Here is a 17711-nt window from a genome sequence, read left to right on the forward strand (position 1 = left end):
AATTAAGTATAGTGAAAGGTGCCTGTCCCATAGTAAATAAATTCTCAATGCATGCAAACTTTCTTTTTTTAAATTTAAGCTTTTATTTTAATTCTAGTGACTTAACATACAATGTTATGTTAGTTTCAGGTGTATTATATAGTGATTCAACAATTCCATACATCACCCAAGGCTCACCACGACATGTGCACTCCTTAATCCCCATAACCTATTTAACTTAACCCTCTGCCTCCTTCCCTTCTTGTAACCATCAGCTTGTTCTCTATAATTAGGATTCTGTTTCTTGGATTGTATCTCTTTTTTTTCCCTTTGCTCATCTGTTGTGTTTCTTAAATTCCACATATGAGTGAAATCGTATGGTATTTGTCTTTTCTCTGACTTATTTCACTTAGTATTATACTCTCTAGTTCCATCCATTTCATTGTAAATTACAAGGTTTCATAGTTGAATAATATTCCATTGTGTAGATGGACACTTGGGCTGTTTCCATATCTTGGCTATTATAAATAATGCTGCAATAAACACAGGGCTGCATGCCTCCCTCTAGTGTTTCTGTATTCCTTGGGTAAATATCTAGTAGTGCCATTGCTGTATCCTAAAGTAGTTCTATTTTTAACTTTTTGACGAACTTCCGTACTGTTTTCCACAGTGGCTGCACCAGTCTGCATTCCCACCAACAGTGCAAGAGGGTTGCTTTTTCTCCACATTTTCACCAACAGCTATTGTTTCTTGTGTTGTTGATTTAAGCCATTCTGACTGGTGTGAAGTGATAATCTCATTGTAGTTTTGATTTACATTTCCCTGATAGTAAGTGATGATGAACATCTTTTCATGTGCCCGTTGGCTATCTGTAGGTCTTCTTTGGGGAAGTATCTGTTCATGTCTTCTGTCCATTTTGTAACTGCATTATTTGTCTTTTGGGTGTTGAGTTTTCTAAGTTCTTTATTTTGGATACTAATCCTTTATCAGATGTCATCTGCAAATACCTTCTCCCATTCTGTAGGTTGCCTTTTAGTTTTGTTAATTGTTTCCTTTGCTGTGCAGAACCTATTTGTTTTATGTAGTCTCAATAGTTTACTTTTGCTTTTGTTTCCCTTGTCTTAGGAGACCTATCTAGAAAAAAGTTGCTGTGGCTGATGTCAAAGATATTACTGCCTTTGTTCTCTTTTAGGATTTTTATAGTTTAAGGTCTCATATTTAGGTCTTTAATACATTTTGAATTTATTTTTGTGTAAGAAAGTTGTCCAGGGCCACCTGGGTGGCCTGACTCTTGCCTTTGGCTCAGGTCATGATCTCATGGTTTTGTGAGTTTGAGCTCCATATTGGGCTCTGTGCTGAAAGTGTGGAGCCTGCTTGGGATTCATTCTCATTCTCATTCTCTCTCTCTCTCTCTCTCTCTCTCTCTCTCTCTCTCCATTTCTCTCTTCCCCCACCCCCACTCATGCTGTCTCTCTCTCAAAAATAAACATTAAAAAAAAATTAAAAAAAAGAGAAAGTACTCCAGTTCTCCCAACATCATTAGTTGAAGAGACCATCTTTTTCCCATTGGATATTCTTTCCTACCTTGTCAAAGATAAGTTGACCACACAACTGTGGGTTTATTTCTAGGTTTTCTATTCTGTTATATTGATCTATGTGTCTATTTTTGTACCAGTATTGTACTGTTTTCATCACTACAGCTTGTGACATAACTTGAAGTCTGGAATTATGATGCCTTCAACTGTGTTTTTTTTTTTCTCCCCCCCTCCACCCCCACCCCAAGGTTGCTTTGGCTATCCAGGGTCTTTTGTGGTTCCATACAAATTTTAGAATGTTTGTTCTAGTTCTGTGAAAAATGCTGTTGGTATTTTGATAGGAGTAGCATTAAATCTGTAGATTGCTTTGGGTAGGACAGACATTTTAACAATATTTGTTCTTCCTATCCAGCAGCATGGAATATCTTTCCACTTCTTTCTGTTGTTTTCAATTTCATTCATCAATATTTTAATAGCTTTCAGAGTACAGATTATTTCACCTTTTGGGTTAGGTTTGTTCCTAGGTATCTTATTATTTTTGGTGCAGTTGTAAACAGGATTGTTGTCTTAACTTCTCTTTCTTCTGCTTCATTATTGGTGTAGAGACATACAACAGATTACTGCACATTGATTTTCTATACTGCAGCTTTACTGAATTCATTTATCAGTTCTAGCAGATTTTTGGTGGAGTCTTGTTTCTACATATAGTATCATGTCATCTGCAAACAGTGAAAGTTTTACTTCTTCGTTACCAATTTGTATGCCTTATTTATTTGTTGTCTGATTGTTGAGGTTAGGTCTTCCAGTACTGTGTTGAATAGAAATGGTGAGTGGACATCCTTGTCTTCTTCCTGACATGAGAGGAAAAGGTCTGTTTTTCCCCATCAAGAATGATGTTCACTGTGGGTTTTTCTATATGGCCTCTATGTTGAGGTATATTCCCTCTAAACCCACTTGTTGAGGGTTCTTATCATGAATGGATGTTATACTTTGTCAAATGCTTTTTCTGCATCTATTGAAGTGATCATATGGTTCTTATCCTTTCTCTTACAGATGTGATATATCATGTTCATTGATTTTCAAATGTTGAATCACCCTTATAACCCAGGAATAAATGCCACTTGATCATGGTAAATGATTTTTTTTTCAATGTATTCAATTTGCTGGTGTTTCATTGAGGATTTTCAATCAGGTATATTAGCTTACAGTTCTTTTTTAGTGATTTTTTTAATCTGGTTTTTGTATCAGGATAATGCTGGCTTCATAGAATGAATTTGGAAGCTTTCCTTCCTTTTCTAGTTTTTGGCATAGTTTGAGAAAAACAGGTATTAATTCTTCTTTAAATGTTTGATGATAAAATCCTGGACTTTTGTTTGTTGGGAGTTTATTACTGATTCAATTTCTTTGCTGGTTATCAGTCTGTTCAAATTTTCTATTTCTCCCTAGTTCAGTTTTGTTAATTTATATGTTTCTAGGAATTTATCCATTGCTCTAAGTTGTCCGATTTGTTGGCATGCTTTTTCATAAGAGTCTCTTATGATTGTTTGTTTCTATGGGTATTTTTCCTTTCTCGTTTGTGATTTTATTTATTTGAATTCCTTCTTTTCCTTGATAAGTCTGGCTAGAGGTTTATCAATTTTATTAATTTTTTACAAAGAACCAGTTCCTGGTTTCATTAATCTGTTCTATTGCTTTTTAAATTTCTATATCATTTATTTCTGCTCTAATCTTTATTATTTCCTTCCCCCTGCTGGTTTTAGATTTTGCTTATTGTCCTTCTTCCAGCTTCTTTGGGTGCAAGGTTATATTGAAATTTTTCTTGCTTCTTGATATAGGCCTGTATTGCTATAAACTTCCCTCTTAGAACCACTTTTGCTGTATCCCAAAGGTTTTGGACCATTGTGTTTTCACTTTCATTTGCTTCCATGTACTTTTTAATTCTTATTTCCTGGCTCATTTACTGTTTAGTAGCATGTTATTTAACCTCCATGTATTGTGGTCTTTCCAGATTTTTTCTTGTGGTTGGCTTCTAGTTTCATAGCATTATGGTCATAAAACACACATGGTATGGCTTTGATCTTTTTGAATTTGTTGAGGCTGGTTTTGTGGGATAATATGCGATCTATTCTGGAGAATGTTCCATGTGCACTTGAAAAGAATGTGTATTCTGCTGTTTGGGGATGGAATGGTCTAAATATATCTGTTAAGTCCATCTGGTTCAGTGTACCATTCAAAGCCATTGTTTCTAGTTGATTTTCTGCTTATATGATCTATCCATTGATATTAGGAGGGTGTTAAAGTCCCCTACTATTGTTGTATTATTATTGATTAGTTCCTTTATGTGTAACTTTTATGTATTAGGTTACTCCTATGATAGGTGCATAAATATTTATAATTTTTACATCTTATTGGATTGTCCCCTTTAATATTATATAGTATCCTTCTTTGTCTCTTGTTACAGTCTCTGTTTTAGAGTCTATTTCGTTGGGGCACCTGGGCGGCTCAGTTAGGTGTCTGATGTCAGCTCGGGTCATGACCTTATGGTCCATGAGTTCGAGCCCTGTGTCTGGCTCTGTGCTGACAGCTCAGAGCCCATAGCCTGCTTCATATTCTGTGTCTCCCTCTCTGCCCCTCTCTTGCTTACACTCTGTCTCTCTCAAAAATAAACATTAAAAAAGAAGTTTGAAGTCTTTTTTGTCTGATGTAAGTATTGCCATTCCAGCTCTCTTTTGACATCCATTTGCACGATCGGTGTTTCTCCATCCCCTCACTTTCCATCTGCAGGTGTCTTTAGGTCTAAAATGGATCTCTTGTAGGCAGCATATAGATAGGTGTTGTTTTTTTTACCCATTCTGTCACCTCATGTCTTTGGATTGGTATGTTTAGTCTATTTACATTAAAAGTAATTGTTGATAAATATGTATTGCCATTTTATTATTTGTTTTGTGATTGTTTCCGAAGATTTTTTTGGATTCCTTCTTATCTTTCTGTCCTTTATGTTTTGTTGATTTTCTTTAGTGATATATCTGGAGTTAACTTTCTCTTTATTCATCGCATGTTTAGTAGTTTTTGATTTTTGGTTACTGTTAGTTTTGTATATATCCTCTTCTTCATACAGCAGTCTAAATTAAGTTGATGGTTGTTCCAGTTTGAACTCATTCTTTTCTTCTCTCCTCCCCATGTTTTAGGTATATATTATATTTTATCACCTTTTTTGAGTTTCTTGACTTTTTACAGAAATATTCATTTTTACTGCTTTTGTGTTGTAAGTTTCCTTTTTAAGATCAAGATTACATAGACTAATAACTATACATTTACTTTGAAAGATGTACTGTTTCCTGTAATTTTTGTTGGAAAATCAACATGTTGATGGGTTCATCATTCAACAAATACCTACAATATGCCTATAATACACTTTGTACTATGCAAAGCACTAGGAAGCAAATGGCGAGCCAGACCATTTGTGTATTATGAAACCGTAGCCCTATACACTTTTTACTTGGTATTATCCATAGTGGAACCTTGAAATATTAACAGGACCATGGTAGTCATTCTCACCAAAATTTTCATGGTAAAAAAATACTAATTACAGTAACATAGCAGAAGAGCATCTGCTGCTCCACAGCTTTTCAATTCACAAACAGTAGCTTCACACAAGAGATCATCTACCTGGTCTGTGCTAGGCACTGGGAATGCAATGGTGAATAAAGCATAGCTTCTGCCTTTAATTAACATAAGGTAACCTAGTGGTGGCAATAACTGCAGCCTAGCCGGGTACTTCATACTCACAGGTTGCTAAAAGCATCAACACTCTCTATGAATAACATCTAGAGTTGTAAAGTAATCTTGAAACTTATTCTTCTATAAAAATATTCTTAGGGGTGCCTAGGTGGCTCCTGGTTGGGCTTCCGACTTTGCCTCAGGTCATGATCTCACGGTTTGTGGGTTTGAGACCTGCATTGGGCTCTCTACTATCAGCACAGAGCCTGCTTTAGATCCTCTGTCCCCCCCACCCCGCCCCTCCCCACTCGATATCTCTCTCCCTCTCTCTCTCAAAATAAATAAATAAACTTTAAAATTAGTTTCAGTGATTTCCTATTCTTTCATTCTAAAGTTTCAAACTGTTCAATTTCGTGGGGCATCTGGGTGGCTCAATGGGTTGAACGTCTGACATTGGCTCAGGTTGTGATCTCATGGTTGTGGGTTTGAGTCCCAAGTCGGGCTCTGTGCTCACAGCTCAGAGTCTGGAGCTGTTTCAAATTCTGCATCTCCCTCTCTCTCTTGCCCCACCCCTGCTCATGCTCTGTCTCTCTCAAAAATAAACATTAAAAATTAAAAAAAAAAGAAATCTTTCAATTTCATACCTATTGTGTGTCTTTCATACCTATTTATGGCAAACCATAGTAGGAAAACCTTTTTATGTCACAATACCCAAATGTATGTACACACACATATAAATAAAATATGGAAGCAAATTTGACAGTTTTACAAAGACCAGTATATCCTAATTTTAATTCTATGTCATGTGCTTAAATCTGGTAGCAGCCCACTGAATTGATTTCATGACCCACTAATGGAAGTTTGAAATTAATGGTCCAATGACTTCAAGATGATTTCTATCAAATTCCTCTGTCTTATCCCACAACCCTCCCTTTTTCTTTCTATGCTATAGCCATACTGTTTGCTTTCCTTTCTTCAATGGTGTCATACTCTTGTCCACTCAGGGCTGTAACCTACCACTTCCCTCCACCCATTTATTCGACAAATATTTAAGGCATAAGTCCTATGTGTCAAGCACTATTCCAGGGTCTGGAGAGGTGAAAGTGAATGAGCTAGATATATTACATTCCCTTTTCTCATTTCTAGAGGCAGTCAGAAAACAAATAATCCAAGAAATAAATGAAGTGATGAGAATTAGAGGTGTATAAAATGATGGAAATGAGCAAAAAGCAGAACTAGAAAATAATCTGAAGTCTGATCTCTGGAAGACAGCTAGCTTTGGAGGGAGGGGAGGCAGTGGGCTTAGAATATAGCATTCCAGTTTGAGGAACTGAGAGATGAGTAACTGGTTAATGGTGAGGTTGGAAACAGAGAGGAGGCCAAGTCACCCGTTCTTCAGGACTCAGCTTAACTGTCACTTCTCCATAGAGAAGCCTTCTATGACCTTCAGGGTATGTCTGGTCTGCTATTACTGACTCCATTTGCATCTGTACTTCTCCTTCAGGACTTTCGCTCAACTTTCCTGAGAAAACTAAGGGGTGCATAAAGTCAGGGACTGCATTTATCTTGTTCATAGAGTTATCCCTAATGCCTAGACCAGTGCCGAAAATATAGTAGGTTCAGGATAAATATTTATTGGATGGATGGATGAATAATACACACTGTCAGTTTTATATATGAAGGAGATTCACAGAAATAGTACCTGCACCCTCTTTTGATATCCTTCTCTTTCATTCCTATTTTTAATGTCAAGGGATGTTAAATATCAATCTTGATTTTTTTTTTTTTTTTTACAAAAAAGCAGAACTGATATTTCAGAACAGATGAGAGTAGTACTCAAAATGTTTAGAGGAAATGTGTGTTGGCACCCAAAGTTTGGTGTCAGCAACTTTATTTCCTCTTGTCATTCCTAGCAACTCCATTCATAATCACTGCGCTCATCACCTAACTATTCGCCACCACTGTTACTACTGTATCCTGCGGCAAGACCTGGACAGAGGCACTCCCAATGTTAAAGCTAAAGGCAGAAAATATGCTTATGATAGGTAACTATCCACATTTATTAGGTTAGAAATTAAGAGGTAAACATATATTAAACAAGCAAAACTCATGGCATTTAATCCTAGAGCAACATTCCTTTGCTTTTTAAATCCATTCAGGGCTAGTCTTCTCCTACCTTGGTGAAACCTCAGTCAGCCTCAGAATGTTTCTGTTAAAACATATATAATTTAGAAATGAAAATTTTAGGACCATGTATTCAATCAAATTAGGCTTGATTTAGAATTGAAGTTTTTCTCCTCCCCAAACTAGAGCCTATAAGGAAAGGCAAGGTCATAGACTTCTCTCCCTCCTTGTCTAGAGTCTAATCGTTCTAACTCGTGAACTCTGGTTTTTAACCCCTCGTGGCTGGAGAAGGCTGGCAAAGATACAAAAGCAAAAAAAAAGTTCTTACTTCACTCTACTATCCTAAGCAGGCTTTGTGATCTCTGGGCCTGGTACATATTAAAGCTGATTCTTTCTTTTCGTAAATAGATGCCTTGGTGAATTCTTCTGAGATAGTCAACTTTTGAGATCTCTTCCTTGTATTCCCTGGTATGTAGCAATACATCTCTATTCTAGCTGAAGGCTTGCACTTTCTTTGAAGCCCCCATGCACCCTGTGGTTTACATCCACAGGTCTTCTGAGGTTCTTTCATTCTAGCAGGCAACCCCCTTGTATAGGACTTAAACTCCTTTCCCATGGTTCTTTAGCCCACAGAGAATACTTATAACTATTTCCTTTCTTTTCTTCAACAGACTGAGAATGCAATTCCTTCCCAAAGAAACTCTCCATTCTGCTACCTGTGTCCCTCTATGTTTTTCAAGCCTGACGAGACACCAGCCTATGTAGGAGACCATATTAGACTCACTGATAAACTTCCCAAGTAGTCTCTTTAAAGTCCCCTCTCTTTTTTATTGTTTTTTAATTTTTTAATATGTATTTATTTTTGAGAGAGAGACAGAGCATGAGCAGGGGAGGGACAGAAAGAGAGGGAGACCCTGAAGAGGCTCCAGGTTCCGAGCTATCAGCACAGAGCCTGAGGCGGGGCTCGAACGCTTGTACCTTGATATCATGGCCTGAGCCGAAGTCGGACACTTAATTGACTGAGCCACTCAGGTGCCCCAAAAGTCCCTCCTGTTGACTGGGGGCTAGGAGATATATTCCTTCCAGATCTCTCACCAAAGGAAGAAGGATTCTACTCCAAGCAATTCTCTCCAAAACAAACAACAACACAAAACTCTGATCTCAAAGTCCTCCCCACATCTCTACTATTCTAAGCTTTCATACCGGTGAAGTATGTATGGTGTTTTAGAGTTAAACACTGCTCTTGCTCACCTGATTTTCTCAAAATGTAAAAGGGCAGGCTGTAGCACAACCTATTTTAGTATTTTATATCTTAGGTCTTAGGTCTTAAAGTCTTGACCAAAGATTCCACTTCAAAGTTCAATATGGAGGTGTGCCAACTGCCAAAATGGCAGAATGAGGAACTTGGGAAATTCTCGTTCCAGAAAGCACTGATAAAAGTGGTCAGAGTTATCATAAAAAACCAACTCTGGAAACTAACCAAAGGACACAGAACACATGAAAGGCACTTATTTTTAAAACTCTACTAAATCTCTAGCCAATAGTATTATAATAGCATAATATGGTGACAGATGGTGGCTACACTTGTGGTGAGCACAGCATAACATATAGAGAAGTTGAATCACTATGTTACAACCTTCCTGAAATGAAGGTAATGTTGTGTATCTATTAAATCTCAATAAGAGTCCTGGAGGTCTATGACATTTTATAGCAAGAAGCTGTTCCTACCGTCCTCCAGTTCCACAGCATAGAAGTTCTAGTTGGGAAGATAGGACAGCCCTGAGGATTTATAGCTCTGTTGCCTTTCTGTTTGAAGAAGAGAGGAGATAACTGGTATTTGGAACAAAGTATAGAAAATCGCATGTCCAGGTGAATTGTAAAAAAACAATAAAGATACAGTAGCAAACAATGTGGGAAGTTTACTGGTTGGGGTGACCAACAAAAGAGCAGACCGTTCAGAAATTTAATAGCAAGATCGAGAGGAGGAGATCAGCAAAGAGCACCTTGCTCTGACCCACTTACTCCTGGTCTGGAAGGCTGTGTATATATGCAAGGCTGTACCTCCTAAGAAGAAAGCTGAGAGGACTTAGCCAAATACTCACTAAAAGGGAGGGCTTGCAAATCCAGAAAGTAAAAACCAGGGAGAACTTGTAACTTCCCTGTATTTGAAAGTATTCCCCGGGCCACATGCAGATTAAACAGCAAAAGGTAGACTTACTTGTTCAAGATGTCTAAGCAAAACTTTAGCTATCACTGCCTGACAGTTAAACTATGCTGACCCAGGGGCAACAGTTAGGAAACCAGGCTTAAAAACAAAAACAAGAATAAAAATAAAAACTGAGCTGACACATCAGAGTATCAGAGTCTGAACACTGTAGGGGAAGACTCCACTGAACCAGCTCAAGAAGTCACTAAAACAAACAGCAGCAGTAACCTTCCCAGAGGAAAGATGAGAATTTAAAGTTCCTGCAATATATAATCTAAAATGTTCAGTTTTCAACAATAAAAACAAAAGAAACGAACAGACAAAGCCAGGAAAATGTGAGCCAGACACAGGAAAGAGAAGCAATCAATAATAACTGTCTCTGAGGAACTTCAGATTATGAACTTAACCAACAAATATTTTACAGCATCTGTTATACACATGTTCACCGAACTAAAGGAAATCAGAAAGAATAAATGAAAGTATGACACGGTAACATGGCAATAAAGAGATACAGACATTCAAAAAAATAGCCAAATGGGAATTCTGGAGTTAACACATAGCTGAAATGAAAAATTCACTGAAAAGAATAAATAGCAGATTTGAGCTTTCAGAAAAATCAATGGATTTAAAGATGCATGAATAGGATGCCTGGGTGGCTCAGTCAGGTAAGCGTCTGACTGACACTTGACCTGAGCTGACTTGACTTGATGCTGACTTGAGTGTCAGCTCAAGTCTTGATCTCATGGCTTGTGGGATCGAGCCCCACATCAGGCCAGCACAGAGCCTGGTTGGGATTCTCTCTCTCTCCTGTTCTCTCTCTGCCCCTCCCCTGCTCACGCTCTCTAAATAAATAAACTTAAATATATATATATATATATATATATATATATATATATATATGCATGAATAGAAACTATGCAATCTGAAGAACAGAAAGAAAAATAAAAAGAATGGAGAAAAATGAACAAAACCTTAGAGACTCGGGGGGACAACAAGTATACAGGCATACATGTAAATGGAATCTCAGTGGACAAGAGAGAAAAAAAAGGAAAGAAAAAATATTCGAAGAAATAATGGCTGAAAATTTCCCACATTTTATTAAAACCATGTCAAAAAGCTCAACCAATTTTAAGTGGGATAAGGACAGAGAAATGAACACTTACGTGACTATGACACGTCATTGTCAATCTACTGAAAATCCAAGACAAAATTTTGGAATTCACAAGAGAAAAAAGGTTCATCATGTACGAGGTAACCAAAATAAGATGAAAACATGACCTCTCATCAGAACAGAGGCTTGAAAGCAGGAGGAGGACATATTCAAAATTCTCCAAGAACAAAACTCTTAACAATGTATACTATACCCAACAAAATTATCCTTCAAGTGAAGGAGGCAGAGGCTGTCAGACTGGATAAAATCTATTACATACAAAAGAAGAACAAAATCCAAATAAGATCTGTAGTTTAGTTAATAGCTTTATGCTAATGTCATTTTCCTGATTTTGATCATGTTCTATGGTTATGTAAAATGTCACACTGGGGAAATCTGGGTAAAGTGTATATGAGAGCTCTGTGATTTTTTTTTGTCATTTCTTAAATTATTTCAAACTTAAAAAGTTATTTAAAGAGCCCAATACACGTTGATAGATCTAGTTTATATGTGCAATTTTCATTCCAAAGTTCTAAAGAAGTAACAAAAGTGTCGTATGGGAAAACTGACTAAGGTTTACTTTCTTCAGGATAAAATTACTGGTCATTGTTGTCAGACGGTGACAGCATTTTCAATTCCAGTTACAAATAGGCACCCTTTCATCCTTTTATTCCCCATTCATAGTAGTAGATATTTTAAGTTTTTGTGAAATTAAGGCATTCTGTCCAGCTCACCACATTAAACACTGGGAAAATGTTTTTTCCCCCACATCTGGCTCAGTCCTGGAAATCTTACTGCAAGCAGGTTGCACAACGATTATCATGAATGCTCATGAACCAGCAGTTTGGGAGGTTTTGTGTTTTGTCTTTTATAACTAAGCTGAATAATCAGTGTCGGTGAGTATACATGGTTTTTTTGTTTTGTTTTGTTTTTGGCTGCCCTGTCATTAGAAACTTCCTGAACACTAATGAGAGGGAAATTTGGATATGCTCTTTAACATACTTGCCTGTGCAATGCAACTTTTGGCTTTCCATGAATGCTTAGTAGTGTGTGGTCTGTCCAAAACGCTTTTAGTCGTACTGTCAGGGCAAGACGGGCTTCTCTGGGAAAAGTGAACAAGAACCAGAAACACAGACTAGTCCATTTTCTTTCCTGCACAGTGTGATAGGACAACAGGAAGGGAAGGGGCCATTACTAGGTTTGTGGCCTCTTGAGGAAAGGTGGATAGGCGAAGGATCTTTTTCTCTTTCCTTCCATTTCATTGTGTGACAGAACAGAGGAGGTACTAAGGGACTCAGCACGGAACTAGAGGCAGGCTTCCCTGCTGGAACCAGACTGATCTAAGTTCAAGCTTGTCTCCTCTTTTCTCTGACCGTACGATCCTGATCTTCCATTCCCAAACCTGTGAAATGGGGGAAGTGGCCCCCACACCTCACAGAGGCAGTGGGATGATGAAATGAGAGAACACATGTCAGTCATCAAGCACAGTGCCCAGCAGGTCACAAATATACAAAAATGATCATTTGCAATTGTTGTTTATGAAATTGGCGCTTCCCCCCACCCGCCTCCGCCAAATTGCTTCAATTTCCTGAGACTTCTTTGGCTCTTTGAACATTTCTTTTTTTTTTTTTAATGTTTATTTATTTTTGAGACAGAGAGAGACAGAGCATGAACAGGGGAGGGTCAGAGAGAGAGGGAGACACAGAATCTGAAACAGGCTCCAGGCTCTGGGCAGTCAGCACAGAGCCCGATGTGGGGCTCGAACTCACAGACAGTGAGATCGTGACCTGAGCCAAAGTCGGATGCTCAACCGACTGAGCCACCCAGGCGCCCCATGGAAATTTCAAAGAAATTCAAGTAGGCAAATTTGTTAAGCACCTCTTACAAAGACTGTATACTTTTTCATACTCAACAAGGAGTTTTAGTTAGAGATTGTACTCCTGCTTTTGATCTGCTAAAATTAAAAAAATATATATTGGGCCACTAACTTGTCTGCTTCCAAACTCAAAGCTTTCTCCATTATGCTGGATATAGAAAGGGGTTCCAAAAACAAAAAGGGCAAGGTGACATGGTTCCCACCATCACCATCTTTCCCACCATCACCATCCTTGTTACAACAGCATGACTAAAGTTTGAAATTCTTAGATTATTTTGCTGGAGCTTTTTTAAAACCTGGGCCAAGCAAAGAGTTCGCTATCATCAACAGGCATAGAAAAATAAAGAAACAGCAGGAATTAAGATAAGTAAACGAATGGCTTTTTATTAGATAGAAACGTCTCTCAAGCCATATTCTCAGTGTACCACAGAAAACCTGTTAAGAGAATTTTCCTGTTCCCAAAGAAATCGAAAAGCATGCCACCAGATACAAAGGTGCAGATTGATTCCCTCGGTCTGTTTCCTAAGTCAGGAACCCAACGGTATTGAATTTGCCTCCCATTTCCCACAGAGAGACACCCGGTCCCGGTGGCTAATGTCCACGCTATTCCTTTTGAACTGATTTTTTCTGCTCTGTTTTTATTCCTAGGTCTCTGGCACTGCTTCTGTATCTCTCAAACTTATATTATTGAAAGTTCGTTATGTAACCAAACCAGTATATATGGAATTCCTACTAGAGTTTCAGAGAAGAAATAGGCAGTTTCAAATAGAAAAGGCTTGATAGAAAAGGTGAAGAAGCTGCTATTCAAAATCCTGAACAAGCTTAGATGTAGAGAAATGGGAGATGGGAACACTTTCTCTAGGAAAAGGACATGAACAGTGAGCCACAGCCACATTAGAGATGCTCTGTCCTGTCTCAGTTTCAGCGGTGCTGTGCCACTGCCCTCACACGTTCTCTACAGGATAGTCTCTGCCTGCCCCTCAGGGTTCTGTGTAAACTTACTCTCTGAAGTAAACTATCTCTTTATTGACCATCTTCACTATCTCCTTATCCTACAAGGTTAGGACCCTTGCATTTCTTTTTGAGATCTCTCACCACACTGTTACATACCACATTACCATTATATATAGCGTATGTCTCCCCTCACTGTGAGCAGCATGAGGGAAGTTCTAGCTCCTTCCCCTGCATGAGCCCCAAATGATCCCTCAATTACTACTAACTGAAAAGATGAATGAACAAATGTGGGAATTTGTATGGAGTGCTGGGGAAAACCACAGATGAGGTCTTGTGTTGAGAAATAATCAAGGGGAAACAAAGCCTATTTACAGACCCTAGAACAACAAAACTGGAAGACATTTTAGCAACGCTTACTTTATTTTCTTTTTATTATTTTTTTAATTTGCTTACTTAATTTGAAAAGTTCACATTCATTAAACATTTCCTAGGTGCCAAGTACGGAGCTAAGTGATTTATATACACCACTTCATTTCGTCTTCATAACAAGAGAGGAATTATTATCGCCATTTTAGAGATTAAACAAAACAAAACAAAACAAAACCCTTAAGAAAAGTTAACTGATTTGTCTAATTGGCAACTCAAATTGAGGCAGTCTCCCAAACCACACTCTACAAGAGAATTCTGTCTTTCTGGAAGACTAAGAAACTTTCCCAGGTCATAGGGCCCTAGAATCCTGACCCTCTGCCTCACATCAAATTCTTACTTTCTATACCATTCTGCCACTCCATCAAAGACCCTAAAGGACAGGCATTAATTCCAAGACATCATACAATAAACAACTGCATGTGAAAGAATCTTAGCAGAGAGATGGCATGATGGGAAGAGCACTTTGTATTAGTTTGCTAGGACTATGGTAATAAAATGCCACAAACTAGGTGGCTTAACCAAATAGAAGCTTATTTTCTCACAGTTCTAGAGGCTGGGAGTCTAAGATCCACCTGTCAGCAGGATTGTTTTTTTTTCTGAGGCCTCTCATATTGGCTTACAAATGGCCACCTTCTCCCTGTGTCCTCACATGGTCTTTCCTCTATGCCCACATGCCCCTGGTGTCTCTATGTGTGTCCAAATTTCTTCTTCTTCTAAGGACACATTCTGAGATCCTGAGCTTAGAGCTTCATCATATGAATGGAGGGTGGGCACAGTTTAGTCTAAAACACACCAATAATGTAAACATAGCCATTAAATAAGAAGCATATGGTCGCTAATGGAGAAATACGGTGTTTGAGGAGAAAGGGGCGCAGCCAGCCAGAGAGGTCCAGATGTGTTAGGAAATGCATCTAAAGGAGAACTGTGGATGTGATAAAGAGGAGAGGCCACAGCATCTTTTAAATGGGCACGCCTCCCTCACCCGGTTATTTAAAAAGAGCATGCATGCGTGCACCGGATGCATGCATGTACACACACACACTCTATAACTGAAACACAATACGTAACAGTTCATCCCACCACTTCACAATTGGGAAGTCTAATCCAGATGAACCTATTGCAAGGGCTGAGGAAACTGGCCTGCCCAGTTTCACACGCTGCATTACAAACAAAGTAAGAATGTTGCGTCACCCCTGAGCCAGTTCTCAGCTTTTCTTTCCTTGACTCTCTGGTTTGCTGTTATTTTCCATTGTTTCATCTCTAGATGGCAAAAACCAAGCCACATTCTCAGTGTATGTTCAGTTCACAAAATTTTAAAATTGGAAGAAATATGCACAACTACCACCCAGGCAGAACTTCTTTGCGCAAATATACGAGCTGAGGCCTAAAGGTATAAACAAACCTAGTGGAGACACCAAGGGCAGACTGCTCCAAAATGTGCCACTTTGGCGTATTGAATATTTTGTTTATTTATTTATTTTTAAGGGTTTTTTTTTTCTCATTTTTTTTAATGTTTATTTTTGTGAGAGTGACAGAGTGCAAGTGGGGGAGGGGCAGAGAGAGAGAGAGACAGACAGACAGACAGACAGACAGAATCTGAAGCAGGCTCCAGGCTCTGAATTGTTAGAGCAGAGCCCAACGCGGGGCTGGAACTCACAAACTGCAAGATCATGACCCGAGCCGAAGTCAAATGCTTAACCAACTGAGCCACCCTGGAGCCCCATGCATGTTGATTACTTTAAAATAAAAGTTACTTAAGAAATAGCCAATGCAAAAAGAACACTCTGACTGCCACATCCCACCCTCCCACCCCCACCTTTGTCTACAGAAAGCAGGAAATAAATCTCCCATGTGAAAGGTACCCTCACTGGACCAGAAGGTAAAGAGAGACATCCCCATCACCAAAGATAGGGAATTCTGAGCTGAAAAGGCTATTTGAAAAATCTTTGTTACTTTTACTAATTTAGTACCCCAACCCAAATTAGTTTAGGATTCCTTATCAATTAAAGTGCCTAAACATAAGTTTTCTTTGTCCTGTCTATTTCTCACAGATTTATTGTCTCTGTCTAAAAAGTATACAAACTGCCTACCTACCCTGGTCATTTCTTTAGAACTTGTTTCTTTGCACACATAATTAAACTTTGGGGTTTTTTTCTCTTGTTAATCTGTCTCATGACAATTTAATTCGTAGACCAGCCAGAAGAATCTTGAAGGGTAGAAAGAAATCTCTCCTCTTGACACTAGCCAAGTTCATCCAGTAGGAGAAACAGCTGAACAAAGTCTTTCACTCTCAACCAGCTACTCTTTCTTTATACCCTACCACATTCCCTCCTCTCCCCTGCCCTTCACATACTCAGGCTAAAAAGGAGATGCATCCAAAATAAAAAGGATATAAATATATATATTTTAGCCTGACCAAAATCTGAAGTTGCCAAGTTATTATTTGATGGTGCAGAATAGATTCAAGATATGAATTTGAGAGAAATGAAAAACTGAATTTCTATGGTTGGTCAAATAAAGTTTTAAAAGAGTCATTTTCATCTTTTACACTTTTCCGAATTTGAATTATAGTTATAAGATGTTAACTTGCAAATATGAGATGGACTATTTAAAAAAAAAATTCCTCTTGCCACATAGGCGAGTATGGAATAATACCACATTGACAAGTGTTAACTGTATTAGGTTCATTTTCAGAAAACGTAGAATAACGTTCTTTTACTTAAAAGAAACAGATACAATAATGCCCTTGGTGTTACCACTTTTTAAATATACCTAATGACATGACACAAAACGCTAGCAAAAAGAGAATGTTTTGAGAAGCATGTTTACTTCCACAGCTTTCTCTCTCCAGACCAGGAGGTTTGCAAAAAATGCTCCCCTAGAGAGTATTTGTGTTTTGTTGAGGGTTCCACTCCCCCTTAATTGCTGCCCTTTTTTCATGACGTACTCAAGATTGCCACAGGAGGGGAAAGCCGTATCTTTTTTCTAAAGTAAACAGTCTAGGGAAAACCCCCAGGAAAATCGTCATGTTGGCTTAAATGTTTCATGAGAACCATTTTATTACTGAATGAAATTATCAACATTTTGGGTTTGTTTCACTCTTCAACTAACACAGTAACTATTTCAGGCAGCTAGTGAGGTAGTTAAAATATGGGTGTTGACTGTGAACTGGAAGTGGAAAAGGTTGACAAATAAATATAGCAGGACTGTGGAAGATAAGAGGAGCCATACACCCACCCATCCGAGGCACTACCAGGAAGTGAAACCACTAAGCTGGAAATGAGCATTCTACTTGTCCTGGATTGTATTACATGAAATAGGAATTCAAATCCACTGTTCTTTTCTCAGGTTGTAAGGAGCTTTAGAAATTTGCTTCTAGATACTGTGACTGGCAATTCGCTTTTTAAAATAAACCGGAAACCCAGTCTTTTGAAGGATGAAGAGCTGTGTAAATGTGCATTTGAAGGCAATACCCTCAGGAGTTCTTGATCTTTTTTGTACCACGGACCACTCACTCTGGCCATCTGGCAAAGCTAACCCCTGAGTCGAGTATGACATTATAAAGTTCATGAAATAAAAACATTGGATTACAAAGAAAACTGATTTTATCAAAATACATGGAGTCTATGCAGTCTAGTAGACCCCTTATATGATACTTACATACGCTTCAGAGACTTGCGGTATGTTTTCCCCCTCTACTTCTGTGGAACTAAAGTTCTAAAGTTCAATGTAAAATTT

General features: G+C 38.3%; 1 protein-coding gene across 4 annotated transcripts in view; it reads right to left on the reverse strand.

Annotated features, from left to right (window-relative positions):
- PLA2G4A (phospholipase A2 group IVA) overlaps window positions 1-17711 on the reverse strand; it is a 164654-nt gene that overhangs the window by 136846 nt on the left and 10097 nt on the right. The window contains exon 1 of one of the 4 annotated variants that reach the window (XM_047841344.1): window positions 11721-11739. The exons of the other annotated variants lie outside the window; for them this stretch is intronic. The gene's annotated coding sequence lies outside the window, so the exon portion shown is untranslated. Of the gene's footprint in view, window positions 1-11720; window positions 11740-17711 lie in introns of those variants that run through there. 4 annotated transcript variants of the gene reach the window in all.

This window comes from Prionailurus viverrinus, chromosome F1 (assembly GCF_022837055.1).
Source record: "Prionailurus viverrinus isolate Anna chromosome F1, UM_Priviv_1.0, whole genome shotgun sequence".
Taxonomy (NCBI): domain Eukaryota; kingdom Metazoa; phylum Chordata; class Mammalia; order Carnivora; family Felidae; genus Prionailurus; species Prionailurus viverrinus.